The sequence below is a fragment of the Pan troglodytes genome, chromosome 1, assembly GCF_028858775.2.
Source record: "Pan troglodytes isolate AG18354 chromosome 1, NHGRI_mPanTro3-v2.0_pri, whole genome shotgun sequence".
Classification (NCBI taxonomy): Eukaryota; Metazoa; Chordata; class Mammalia; order Primates; family Hominidae; genus Pan; species Pan troglodytes.
The window spans coordinates 202865474-202879779 of record NC_072398.2 but is presented as its reverse complement, the minus strand read 5'-3'; the positions used below and the strand labels follow the sequence as shown (position 1 = coordinate 202879779).

The following is a 14306-nucleotide window of genomic DNA, read 5'->3' as shown; positions in this document are numbered from 1 at the left end:
GGAGTCTTGCTCTTTTGCCCAGGCTGGAGTGCACAGGCATGATCTCGGCTCACTGCAACGTCCGCCTCCTGTGTTCAAGCAATTCTTGTGCCTCAGCCTTATGAGTAGCTGGGATTACAGGTGCCCGCCACCATGCTCGGCTAGTTTTTGTGTTTTTAGTAGAGACAGGGTTTCACCATGTTGCCCAGGCTGGTCTCGAACTCCAGGGCTCAAGCGATCCACCCACTTCGGCTTTCCAAAGTGCTGAGATTACAGGCGTGAGCCACCGCCCGGTCCACTGCTGCGCATCTTATAATGAGACAGAAAGAAAAAAAGATGGTGAGCGGGAAGGAAAAGAGAGAGAGACCGTCTTTCCTCTAATGTCCATATAATAAATATGAAGGAACTTATTAACTCACAGGCCTATCCCTGGACCAATCACCGGGGCCAAAAGAATACAGACCTTGGATTGGCCAGTCCTGGGTCTTCCGCCAAGACCCAAACCACAGGGACTGAGCTGGACTGGGGAGAGGAGGAACAATTTCCCATAGGAAGACAGGTCAAGCAATGAAAATGTGCCTGCCACACCCTAGAAGGCTGTAGAACATGAGGACATGAGCCATGTAGGACGTGAGGATGATGCCAGGGTTCCAGTGCAAGCTGAGATTTAAGGGTACCTTCCAAGAAACCAGGAGGAAAGAGCGCAAGGAACTGGAGTTTTTGGAGGGCTTAGTATGTGTGGACCCAAGAGCCCAGAGCTACTTGGAAGTGGCAGAAGCTGGGCTTAAACAATGTGTTTTTTAATTCCAAAGTCCATGCCGTGAGCACTGGAAGGACTAATCAAAGACAGTGGGGCTGAGACAGAGAGCAGCTTTATTCTTGTAATAGTGAGAGATGTCCGGGAGGCACTGTGGAGGGGGCACTTATCCCAGCCTGGGAACAGAAATCAGAGAAGACTTTCTGATCCCACTACTGGGTATCTACCCAGAGGAAAGGAAGTCATTATACGAAAAAGATACTTGCACACGCATGTTTATAGCAGCACAATTTGCAATTGCGAAAATATGGAACTAGCCTAAATGCCCATCAATCGATGAGTGGATAAAGAAAATGTGGTATATAGGCCGGGCGCAATGGCTCACGCCTGTAATCCCATCACTTTGGGAGGCTGAGGCGGGTGGATCACCTGAGGTCGGGGGTTCGAGACCAGCCTGACCAACATGGAGAAACCCTGTCTGTACTAAAAATACAAAATTAGCCAGGCGTGATGGTGCATGCCTGTAATCCCAGCTACTCGGAAGGCTGAGGCAGGAGAATTGCTTGAACCTGGGAGGCAGAGGTTGCGGTGAGCCGAGATTGCGCCATTGCACTCCAGCCTGGGCAACAAGAGGGAAACTCTGTCTCAAAAAAAGAAAAAAAAAGAGAGAAAGAAAAAAGAAAGAAAAGAAAAAAAATGTGGTATATATATATATAATCCTAGCACTTTGGGAGGTTGAGGCAGGAGGATCACTCGAGCCCAGGAGCTGAAGACCAGCATAGGAAACGTGGTGAGACCCTGTCTCTACAAAAAAATATTTTTTTACATTAGCTGGGTGTAGTGGCTTGTGCCTGGTGGTTGCAGCTATGGGGGAGGCTGGGGCAGGAGGATCACTTGAGCCTGGGAGGTCAAGGCTGCAGTGAGCCGTGTTCATGCCATTGCACTCCAGTCAGGGTGACAGAGTGAGATTCTGCCTCAAAAAAAAAAAAAAAAAAATTGGAGTCAATCTTCTCGAACCTTGTTGGTGATTTATCAACTAAGTGTATGTAATATTTTAAATTCTTCATTGTCATTTCAACAGTGTTCACAGTATCTTCACCAGGAGTAGATTCTATCTTAAGAAACCACTTTCTGGCCAGGTGTGGTGACTCATGCCTGTAATCTTAGCATTTGGGGAGGCTGAGGGGGGCAGATCACTTGAGGTCAGGAGTTCAAGACCAGCCTGGCCAACATGGTGAAATCCCATCTATACTGAAAATACAAAGAAATTAGCTTGGTGTGGTGGTGCACATCTGTAGTCCCAGCTACTCAGGATGCTGTGGTAGGAGAATCTTGAACCTGGGAGGCAGAGGAAGAAACCACTTTCTTTGCTCATCCATAAGAAAAATTCCTCAACTGTTCAAGTTTTACCATGGATTTCAGCAATTCAGTTGCATCTCAGGCTCTACTTCTAGTTCTAGTTCTCTTGCTATTTGTACCACATCTGCAGTTACTTCCTCCATTGAAGTCTTGAATCCCTCAAAATTATCCATCAATTGACACATAAAATTAACAACAAAAATCATCCATGAGGGTTGAATTCAACGTCTTCCAAAACTACTGTTTACGTTGATGTTTTGACCTCCTCCCATGAATGACAAATGTTCTTAATGGCATCTAGAATGGTGAATCCTTTCCAGAAGTTTTCAAATTTCCTTTTTTCCCAGATCAGGCCAGGTGCGGTGGCTCATGCCTGTAATCCCAGCACTGTGGGAGGCTGAGGCCGGCAGATCACCTGTGGTCAGGAGTTCAAGACCAGCCTGGCCAATACAGGGAACCCCCATCTCTACTAAAAATACAAAAATTAGCCGGGCATGGTGCCACACGCCTGTAATCCCAGCTACTTCTGAGGCTGAGGCAAGAGAATTGCTTGAACCCAAGAGGTGGAGGTTGCAGTGAGCTGAGATTGTAACACTGCATTCCAGCCTGGGCAACAGAGCAAGACTCTGACTCAAAACAAAACAAAAACCCCAAAAAACAAATCCATCAGAGGAATCAGTATCTATGGCAGCTATAGCCTTATGAAATGTATTTCTTAGGTAATAAGACTTGAAAGTCAAGGCTGGGTGCGGTGACTCATGCCTGTAATTCCAGCATCCCAGCACTCCGGGAGGCCAAGGTGGGTGGATGGCTTAAGCTCAGGAGTTCAAGACCAGCCTGGGCAACAAAGTGAAACACACCGCTCCCCGCCGACCCCCCACGCCACCGCCGTCTCTACAAAAAAAAAAAAAAAAAAATTAGCCGCTAATTTTTTTATTAGCAGGCTTAAAGGTTTTCTAAATATTGTGTGTGGCACTAGAAACTTCATGCTGTATCAAGTCAGTGTCAGTATTAAGCTACTGGACTCTATAATGAAATATTATAGATAGATATTTACTGAAAACCAATATAAAAATCTGGCCCAGAAAGACCAGAACAGAAATATGCAATTTTCTTGATTTAAGATGGTCAAAAGTGTGTGGGTTTTTTGGGTTTTTTTTTAAAGCTCTACACATGGCTTAAGACAGGTATGTGTAAGAAGCCTTTTTGTGTGTGCTGACTTTATCATGACAACTCTAGCTGATTCTTTATGAAGGATTACGGATACTCATCTTCAGCAGTGCACATGAGAAATAAACTCTGAAAAAGGCAATTTCTTGGGTTTAGGCAGGACCGTATTCTGGGAATTACGTCAGAGGAACGGATAATAATTCTAGGATTATAGTCAAGAAGGACTTGAAGACTTCAGGAGATGCTTCAGCTTCTTCCAGATTTTGAATGCTGAATAAGCCACTGAAGTGTGATATCTATATTATCCTTTTCTTTGCAAGAAATTGAGGCTGGGCGCAGTGGCTCACACCTGTAATCCCAGCAGTTTGAGAGGCCGAGGCGGGTGGATCACGAGGTCAAGAGATCAAGACCATCCTGGCCAACATGGTGAAACCCCGTCTCTACTAAAAATACAAAAATTAGCTGGGCGTGGTGGCGGGTGCCCCTAGTCACAACTACTCGGGAGGCTGAGGCAAGACAATCGCTTGAACCCGGGAAGCGGAGGTTGCAGTGAGCAGAGATCGTGCCGTTGCACTCCAGCTTGGTGACAGAGCGAGACTCCATCTCAAAACAAACAAACAACAACAACAACAAAAGAAATTGAATAGCGGCAAACTTCTCTATCCTCAATAGCACACAGGCTCATTTTTTCAATTAGCTGTTTCTCATCCAAGGCATTAGGAAGATCTCCCTTGTTTCCAAGCACTTAGCACTGGAATTCCTCGCAACTGTGGTTTCTCTAGAAGATTAGGTAGCTCATTTCGGGAAGCTTCTATCTTTTCACGATCTGCAGCATCTATCATGTAAACAATAGCATTGACTTCTCTGCAATACCGCTCCCACATGCTTCGAAATCGGGCTTGTCCTCCTATGTCCTAGATCTTTATTGTGACGTTACCTTGTTACTTTCCTCATGTTGAAGCCCACTGTGGGTATCATATCTTCACTGAATTGACCTGACGCGATGACATTGACAAAGGTGGTCTTGCCCGAGTACTGCAGCCCCACGAGCATCAGCTCCATCTCCTCCTTCCAGTAGAGCGAACGGAACCAGTCCAGCAGGCGGGAGATGAGTGCCAGCATGATGGCGGCCGGCAGCGAGGACGGACGGGAGGACGGAGAGTGGAGGCGACGACGACTTCCACACGAGCAGGCCTCCGCCCAGACCCCCCAATGGCTCATTCGGGTCCCAGAGCAACACGGGCGGACCCCAGGGGGCGGCAGCTGCCTGGGTTTTTTTTTGGTTTTTTTGAGACGGAGTCGCGCTCAGTCGCCCAGGCTGGAGTACAGTGGCGCAATCTCGGCTCACTGCCAGCTCCGCCTCCCGAGTTCCCGCCATTCTCCTGCCTCAGCCTCCCAAGTAACTGGGACTACAGGCGCCCGCCACCACGCCGGGCTAATTTTTTGTATTTTTAGTAGAGACGGGGGTTTCACCGTGTTAGCCAGGATGGTTTGGATCTCCTGACCTCGTGATCCGCCCGCCTCGGCCTTCCAAAGTGCTGGGATTACAGGCGTGAGCCACCGCTCCCGGCCTCGATTTGTTAAAAAAATAAAATCTACAGGCTGAGCACGATGGCTCATGCCTGTAATCCCAGCACTTTGGGAGGCTGAGGCAGGAGGATTGCTTCAGGCCAGGAGTTCAAGAAAAGTCTAGGCAACAAAGCGAGACTCTTGTCTCTACAAAAAATAAAAAAAATTAGCCAGGCGTAGTGGCATGCGCCTGTAGTCCCACCTACTGGGGAGGCTGAGCTGAGAGAATCACTTGAGCCCAGGAGGTGAAGGCTGCAGTGAGTGAGCTGTGTTTGCACCACTGCACTCCTGCCTGGGTGACAGAGGGAGACCCTATGTTAAACAAACAAACTCTACAAAGCGCAATAAAGTAAAACTCAATAAAACAAAGTATGCCTGTATACAGAAGGATGTGTGTCGGTTATATGCAAATGTTGCACTATTTTACATAAGATATTTCAGCATCCACATATTTTGGAATCATGGAGGCGCTAGAATCAATCCCTGGTGGATATCGAGGGATGACTGTGTATTCATTCAAGCAACAAAAAGCCTCATGGCTGGAGTAAGAGTCAGGGACAGTAGTGATTGGGCAAGAGCCAAATAACCATGGGGCTTGGTAAGGAATTTGGATGTTATTTTAGGCATAATAGGAAACTGGAAACTACTGAAAGGTTTTTTTGTTTTGTTTCATTTTGTTTTGAGACAAGGTCTCACTCTGTCACCCAGGCTGGAATGCAGTAGCACAATCACAGCTCACTGCAGTCTTCACATCTTGGGCTCAAGTGATCCTCCCATCTCAGCCTCCCGAATAGCTGGGATTACAAGCATGCACCATCACACCCGGCTAATTTTTTCATTTTTAGTAGAGATGGGGTTTCTCCATGTTGGTCAGGCTGGTCTCAAACTCCTGGCCTCAAGTGACCTGCCCGCCTCGGCCTCCCAAAGTGCTGAGATTACAGGCGTGATCCACCATGCCCCACCATGGAAACTACGGAAAGGCTTTGTACAGAGAAACAACACGATATTTTTCATTTTTTTTTATTTTTTTATTTTTTGGAGACAGGTTCTGGCTCTTCCACCCAAGCTAGAGTGCTGTGGTGTGATCAAGGCTCACTGCAACCTCATTCTCCTGGGCTCAAGTGATCCTTCCACCTCAGCCTCCCAAGTAGCTGGGACCAGAGGCATGTGCCACTGTGGCCCACCAATTTTTTCTTTTTTATGGAGATGGGGTCTCACTGCGTTGCCCAGGCTTACAATCTATGATTTTTTCAAGACAGGGTCTCACTCTGGGCTGGAGTGTAGTCCCATGATCAAAGCTCACTGCAGCCAGGCGCGGTGGCTCACGCCTCTAATCCCAGCACTTTGGGAGGCCGAGGCAGGCAGATCATAAGGTCAGGAGATCCAGACCATCCTGGCTAACACGGTGAAACCCCGTCTTTACTAAAAATACAAAAAATTAGCCGGGCGTGGTGGCAGGCACCTGTAGTCCCAGCTACTCGGGAGGCTGAGGCAGGAGACTGGCATGAATCCGGGAGGCAGAGCTTGTAGTGAGCCGAGCTCACACCACTGCACTCCAGCCTGGGCGACAGAGTGAGACTCTGTCTCAAAAAAAAAAAAAACAACTCACAGCAACCTGGAACTCCTTGGCACAAGCAATCCTCTCGCCTCAGCCTCTGGAGCAGCTGTGGTAACAGGCACAAGTCACTGTGCCTGGCTCAACAACACAATCTTATTACATTATTAAAAGATCACTCTAGCCGCTGTGCTAAGAATGGATTGTGTAGGAGGTAAGGGGAGAAGTGGAGAGAATGTTGCAATAGTCCAGGCGAGAGAGAATGATGGCTACAACCAGAGCAGCAGTGGAGGGGGTGGTGAGGAGGAGCAGGAGTCTGGATTTATTTGGAAGGTTCCATTTCCTGGTTTTAGTTCCTCATCAGACCTGTCTACTTCCTGCCCCTGTGTTCATCCAAATTTCTCCCTTTTTCCTCCCTCTAAATGTCCATTCTGCTTAGGCTAGCGTATGGGAAGGATTCTGCTATTTGCAACCAAACTATCCTGACTAGGCACCTTGGCTCTCCAGACTGATCTAATTCACCACTCCCCATGACATGACCTGGTTTCATGCTCCCTGTGTTAATCAAAGTGTTTTCTTTTGTGAGTAATACACACAGGAATTAACAAACCTCCTGTGGGTAACATTTCTTCAGGAGAATTTTCAAAGGAAGCAGTCCGAGATTTATTTTATGATGTGGGAAAAATGCTTAAATCATATGTCACCTCCAGTTGTACCTATAACATTAGATAAGAGGTAGAGATCATAGTAAGAGGTGCCGGCTGGGCATGGTGGCTCATGCCTGTAATCCCAGTGCTTTGGGAGGCCGAGGTGGGTGGATCACCTGAGGTCAGGAGTTCGAGACCAGCATGGCCAACATGGCAAAACCTCGTCTCTTCTAAAAATACAAAAATTAGCCAGGTATGATGGTGCACGCCTGTAATCCCAGCTACTCAGGAGGCTGAGGCAGGAGAATCTCTTGAACCCAGTGAGCCAAGATCCTGCCATTGCACTTCAGCCTGGGCTATAAGAAGAAAACTCCATCACAAAAAAAAAAAAAAAAGAGGTGCTAAAATATATAGCCAATACTCGGCGGGGTGTAGTGTCTCAGGCCTATAATCCTGACCTCAAGGGATCCACCCCCCTTGGCCTCCCAAAGCACTGGGATTACAGCAAAGTGCTGGGATTACAGCAAAGTGCTGGGATTACAGGCATGAGTCACTACACCTGGCCTCCATTAATATATATGTATGTATGTATGTATGTATTTTTTTTTTTGAGAAGGAGTTTCGCTCTTGTCGCCTAGGCTGGAGTGCAATGGCACGATCTTGGCTCACTGCAACCTCTGCCTCCCAGGTTCAAGTGATTCTCCTGCCTCAGCCTCCTGAGTAGCTGGGATTACAAGTGCCTGCCACCACGCCCAGCTAATTTTTGTATTTTTAGTAGAGACAGGGTTTCACCATGTTGGCCAGGCTGGTCTCAAACTCCTGACTTCAGGTGATCCATCCACCTCGGCCTCCCAAAATGCTGGGATTACAGGCATGAACCACTGCTCCCGGCCTAATATTTCTTAAACACCTAGCATCTGTCAGAAGCTAGGGATACAACAATGACAGACAGGTATGTTCCCCGCCTCCATGGAGTTTATATTTTAGTAAGAAAGACAGACAGTAACAAGTAAAAATGCCAAAGAAGAAAAACGCGAAGCAATGCAAGTGATAATCTAATGAAGGAAAAAAGCAAGGAGTTGCTAAGATGGAAAAAAAGACTAATTCTTGTGAAGTTAAATACAATTAGCTTGAACTCACAGCCCTTGGAGAGTGAGAAACAAGAGTCCCTCTAGTATTTCAGCATGTAGTTGAGGATGGAGGGCAATGACTCTCTGGCTTCTGGTCTACTCTGGCTCCAGTTCCCTTCTCTTGGATTCTTAACTCCCTGCCATCAACCAGATTCCTGGGATGAACAAGCAGGACATTGAGAATCGTATAGTACCACCTGATTCTGTACTCGAGCCCATTATCAGCATTTTTTTTCCTGGCAGATCATTTTCCACCATTCCTTTCCATCAGTGGGCTTCCTAGGGTTGATGGCATACTGAATCCTCCCTAAGCCGGCCACACCCTCTTGTCTAGAACTGTCCTCAGAGTATGGGCAGAATAGTATAGGGGTTCAGAATCCCCATCCTGCCACTTACTAACTATGTAACCAGAAGCAAGCGACTTAAGTCTCTCTATGCCCCAGTTTTCTAGTCTTTTTTTTTTTTTTTTTTTTGGAGACGGAGTCTTGCTCTGTCACCCAGGCTGGAGTGCAATCGTGCGATCTCGGCTCACTGCAACCTCCGCCTCCCAGGTTCAAGCAATTCTCTGCCTCAGCCTCCCAAGTAGCTGGGATTACAGGCGCCCACTACCACGCCTGGCTAATTTTTTGTATTTTTAGTAGAGACGGGTTTTCACCATCTTGGCCAGGCTGGTCTTGAACTCCTGACCTCATGATCCACCCTCCTCAGCCTCCCAAAGTGCTGGGATTACAGGTGTGAGCCACCGCGCCTGGCCTTTCTGGTCTTAAAATGGGATTATTAATATTCCTAACCTCATAGAGTTAATAGATGTAAAGCACTTAGAGTCGTGTCTGGCTTATTAATAAATGTTAGCAATCATTCTTATTTAGCACTTTTTCCATGGAAGGCACTGCAATAGCTACCTTATGTACTATAACTCATTAAATCTTCTCAAGGTCATGCAAGGCAAGTGGTATTACCCCATTTGCAGATTGGAACACTGAGGCTCTGAGTGGTCAAGGCATTGTTTTGCTCAAGTTTCCACAACCAAGAAGTAGCTGACCTGGGATTTAAACCTGGGAAGGTGACACTGAATATTTCCCCCTCCTTCCTCCACATTATTCTGCCTGCCCCCGAGACGAGTTTCACGCCTCCTTTCCTCAGCCTCTCTTGGTCTTGGGTGAATTCATCCTCCTTCCGAGACGTGTTTTGCCAGTCAAGCCCTTGAAGGTCCTTTCAGGTCCATGAAGCTGATTGCTTTTAAATGTAGGTCCCTTAGGAGATGACTGCATCTCAATCTTCCAATCCTCTCATTTTATATATAGAGAGAAACTTAGTCTCACCGTCTTTTATAATTTTCTACAGAAATTAAAGTTTCTCTTCTGAATTATAAAGTCATGATAAAACGTATCTTCCAAAGGACGTAGAAATTGATCTGAAATTTCATCAAAAGTTTATCTCAAACGTTAAATCATGATCATTCTGGGGCACTTCCACATTCCAGATCTACAAGTGTCAAAGCTAAGGGAACTGAACAAAATATATAGAACTGTATATCTCAGAAAAGAGAAGTAGCAGCAGTTGACAGGAAGAGCAACATCCTCAATTTTCAAGATATTTACAAAGTTTGTGTGTGTTTTTCTCTTCCTAAGTTCCCTCTTCAAAGAAAATTATTCCTCCCCAGTTCCAATAAACTTTTGCTGACCAGCACAACCTGTCCACCTTTGCTATTAAAGGGACAAAAAGTAAGTCAGCTATGAGGCACCTTATATATTAGTAAAAACTAAAAATAATTATAACAGTCAGTGCTGGCAAGGATATGACAAAACTAGTATTTACATAATTTGCTGGTGGTGGTGGAACTGTCACAACCCTTCAAAAAGAACTTTGGCAATATATTTCACCGGGTGGTAATTCCTTTCCCAGAACTTTATTATAACTAAATTATAATAAAGGGGAAACAAAGTAGCAAAAACCTGGAAATGACTTGCATGTCACGTGTTTTGAGCGCTTACTTTGTAGCAGGTTCTATGTTATACACTCAACACAAATAATCTCATTTAATCCTCAAAACAATTCTAGGAGGGATATGCTATTTTACTGCTTGTATTCTGAATGGGGAAACTGGGACTACAAGGAATAAAGTAATTTTCCCATGGCTCAACAGCTGTAGGGCAAGGGAGGGTTTAAATCATTGAGGAACAATGAAGATACAGAATTCTTCTTCCTTCTACAGTAGTGTATGGAGAAGGGGCATGGATGGCCACTTCTCAAGCCTCTACAATGTGCTCGTTACTGTAGATTGGTTGTCTCATTAAAGCCTCTCATCTTCAAGACAGGGGATCAATAGACTCTTTGACAAGTGTGGAAACTGATACTAAGAAAGGGGAAGTGGTCAACTCAGACAACAAGTGATCACTGTCCCAGAATTCTAGCCCAGCATGTCTGATTCTAGAGTCCATGCTCCTTCCTCAGGCTGTCTCTTTAAGAAAGACTCAAAATATAGTAACTGAAGTCAATTCAGGCATGGGGAATGTTGGGCTGGTGGAGATGGGGAGGATGTTTGACCGCTGAGCCTAGAGGACACTGACCTATCTCCAGAGGCACTTTCTGGGAAATCAGACAGCCCTAGGTTTGGTATCCAAGGAGGAGTGGGAACATGGTATAGCCTTAGCAGGTCTTTAACCGAGGCAGCTAAGAGGCAGGTAATATGCAAAGTCTGAGGCTATGTTCAGTCACAACTGGAGAACTAAATAGAAAAATTGAGGCAGAATCTCAGTCAAGGACCATAGCAGCATGGGAGAAGAAGAAGACGGCAGCATTGTGATTTGTGGGTTTCCAGAAGTACCCTCCAATACTCCATGGCCTTTTCCTTTTTTTTTTTTTTTAATTCAACTTTAAGTTCTGGGGTACATGTGCAGGATGTGCAGGTTTGTTACACAGGTAAACATGTGCCATGGTGGTTTGCTGCATAGATCAAGCCATCACCTAGGTATGAAGCCCCCCTCCATCAGCTATTCTTCCTGATGCTCTCCCTCCCCACTCCATGGCCTTTTCTGTGTCCACAACGGCTTTCCCCACAGGAGAAAAGGGGCAAGGTCACAGACCATGACAATATCTTGCCCCTTTCTAGGGATCACCCTCCTGTCCACCAGACCAGAAGCAAATGGATACAGGAGGCAAAACTGGTCCTGGGGCCGGGCGCGGTGGCCCACATCTGTAATCCCAGCACTTTGGGAGGCCAAGGCGGGCAGATCACGAGGTCAGGAGTTCAAGACCAGCCTGACCAACATGGTGAAACCCCGTCTCTACTAAAAATACAAAAAAAATTAGCTGGGTGTGGTGGCATGTGCCTGTAATCCCAGCTACTCAGGAGGCTGACTCAGGAGGCTGAGGCAGAAGAATCGCTTGAACCCGGGAGGCGGAGGTTGCAGTGAGCTGAGATCGCGCCACTGCACTCCAGCCTGGGCGACAGAGTGAGACTCCATCTCAAAAAAACAAAAAATAAAAATGGTCTTGGAATCTCTCACCCCACCTAACCACACGCACGCCCTTGCTGGGCTTGGTCCAGGATGTAAACTCGGTGGGCTGACAGGAGAGACCGTGAAGGAAAGGGCTGGGAAGGCTGAGGAAGCAGACCCAGGGGAAGAAAACTCCTCATCACGGACTTGTTCTCTGCCCTGGGATATTAGCACATGGAACAGGAGGCTCCATCCACATCTCCAAGACTCTTGCCCTCTGTTCCCTTAAGCCCATAACACACCTTTCCTTCCTTCCTGTGTAGATCACAAGGGGACCAGGGAAGGGATTGCACAGCAGGACACAAATGAGGAAAACTGGGCTCAAGCTTCTGTTCCACCCACAAGGGCCGCTGTTCCCAGTCATGTTCCCAGCAACGAGAAAACCTAGAGTGCATCCAGGGGTGAAATCTTCCTGGGGAAAGGCACTCAAGATGGATAATTCACTCTCCTGAGTGCAGAATGAGGTGTCAAGGTGTGTGGTTCTAAGAACCTTGTCAAACAGATCAGACTCACCTTGGAAAGACGGTGCCTCCACCCCAGAGGCACCATCTCCCATAGTCAGCCCCAGCCCAGCCAAGGTGGATGAAGATGACCAGATTCTGGGGAACAGAGGGCAAGAAGAATGGGAAGTATGAAAATACCCAGTACCGGCTGGGCACGTTGGCTCACGCCTGTAATCCCAGAACTTTGGGAGGCCAAGGCGGGCAGATCACCTGAGGTCAGGAGCTTGAGACCAGCCTGGCCAACATGGCAAAACCCTGTCTCTACTAAAAACACAAAAATTAGCCAGGCGTGGTAGCACATGCCTGTAATCCCAGCTACTCGGGAGGCTGAGGCAGGAGAATCGCTTGAACCCGAGAGGCAGAGGTTGCAGTGAGCCAAGATTGTACCACTGCGCTCCAGCCTAGGTGACAGAGCCAGACTCCATCTCACAAAAAAAAAAAAAAAAAAAGATAATGTTTACTTAGTACTCACTGTGTGTCAGGTATTATTCTATGCCTTTTACTTAATCCTTAGGGCAACCCCATGCAGTAGATGATAATGTCACTCCCATTTTACAGATGAGAACCAGGTCACAGAGAAGTTCAATGACTCACCCAGGGTCACACAGCTACTGAGTGGCAAGGCCAGAATCTGAACCAAGGTAGTCTGGAGCTAGAGACTGTGCCCATAACCATTTCACCAGTGATTACCTAGCTATGCCTAGCTGGTAATCTAGTGATTACCTAGTTATGCCTAGCTGGTAATCTAGTGATTACCTAGTTATGCCTAAGGAATAACCTGGAATGGGGGTTTTATCCTTCTCTCTTGCTGCATATCAGCACTCTGTGGCAGAAAATGGTCATAGGCAGCTCCTGAGGAGTTCCTATCTCCCCTATTTAAGACTGAACCTGGAATTCCAGATTCCCAGGAAAGGGACTCTGATGGGCCAGTGCGAGTCAGATCCATCCTACCCCTAATCCAATCAGTCGGGCAGGGTTGAGGGACACAGATTCACATAGTTATAGAAGCCCCATCATATCAATCGTGTGACAACGGCAGGGACGATTACCAGAAAGATGGGGAGGATGCACTGAAAAGTCACCGCAAAAGGTTTCCACTGTAGGAAACTGAGGCTCAGGGAGTTGAACAATTTGCTCAAGATCACCCAGAGTTAATGAAGCCCAGATTCTAACTCATTTTGTTTTTTTTCTCCAAATCTAGGTCCTTTTCTCCATACCACCCAGCCTCCCCACAAAAAGGGAGATACCTTGGTTAGATGCCTAAGGTAAGTTCACAAGTTAATTTTCATTTAACCAGTGTTCTTTAAGCACCTGTTATGTATCAGGCACTGTTCTAGGCACTGAGGTTACATAAACAGATAAAATCTTGTCTGAAATAAAGGCAAGGTAAAAAACAAAAAACGACAACAGAGAATGAAGGCCCCAGCTCTCATGGAGCTGACATTCTACTGAATCCCTTGAGTGAGGACAGAGGCCTCTCCTCAAGAACTGCTCCTTCAGCTGGGTCCCAGGTGGTGTGAAACATGGAGAGAACTTGGGTTTTGATGTCTGTTGTAGACATTGGCTCCTTTTATTGGCACGAACTATTCCCTTGTAGATTGCACAAGTGGCACCAATTCTTCACCTTTCTCTGTATCCACACCCTTTGTCACAAAACTTCGCTGTGCTCTGATTCTGGGCTTAGTCATGTGACTTGCAGTGGCTCGTGCCTGTAATCCCAACACTTTAGAAGGCTGAGGTGGGAGAATCATTTCAGCCCAGGAGTTCAAGATCAACCTGAGCAACAAAATGAGACCCAGTCTCTACATATAATAAAGTTTTAAAAAAAATTAGCTGAGCCCTGCGCGGTGGCTCATGCCTGTAATCCCAGCACTTCGGGAGGCCGAGGCGGGCGGATCATGAAGTCAGGAGATCGAGACCATCCTGGCTAACACGGTGAAACCCTGACTCTACTAAAAATACCAAAAATTAGCCGGGCGTGGTCGTGGGCGCCTGTAGTCCCAGCTACTCGGGAGGCTGAGGCAGGAGAATGGCGTGAACCCAGGAGGCGGAGGTTGCAGTGAGCCGAAATCGCGCCACTGCACTCCAGCCTGGGTGACAGAGCGAGACTCCGTCTCAAAAAAAAAAAAAAAAAAAA

General features: G+C 46.8%; 1 pseudogene; it reads right to left on the bottom strand.

The window, feature by feature from the left end:
- Positions 1 to 3419: 3419 nt before the first annotated feature.
- Positions 3420 to 4522, bottom strand: LOC100608702 (ADP-ribosylation factor-like protein 8B; annotated as a pseudogene).
- Positions 4523 to 14306: the final 9784 nt, after the last annotated feature.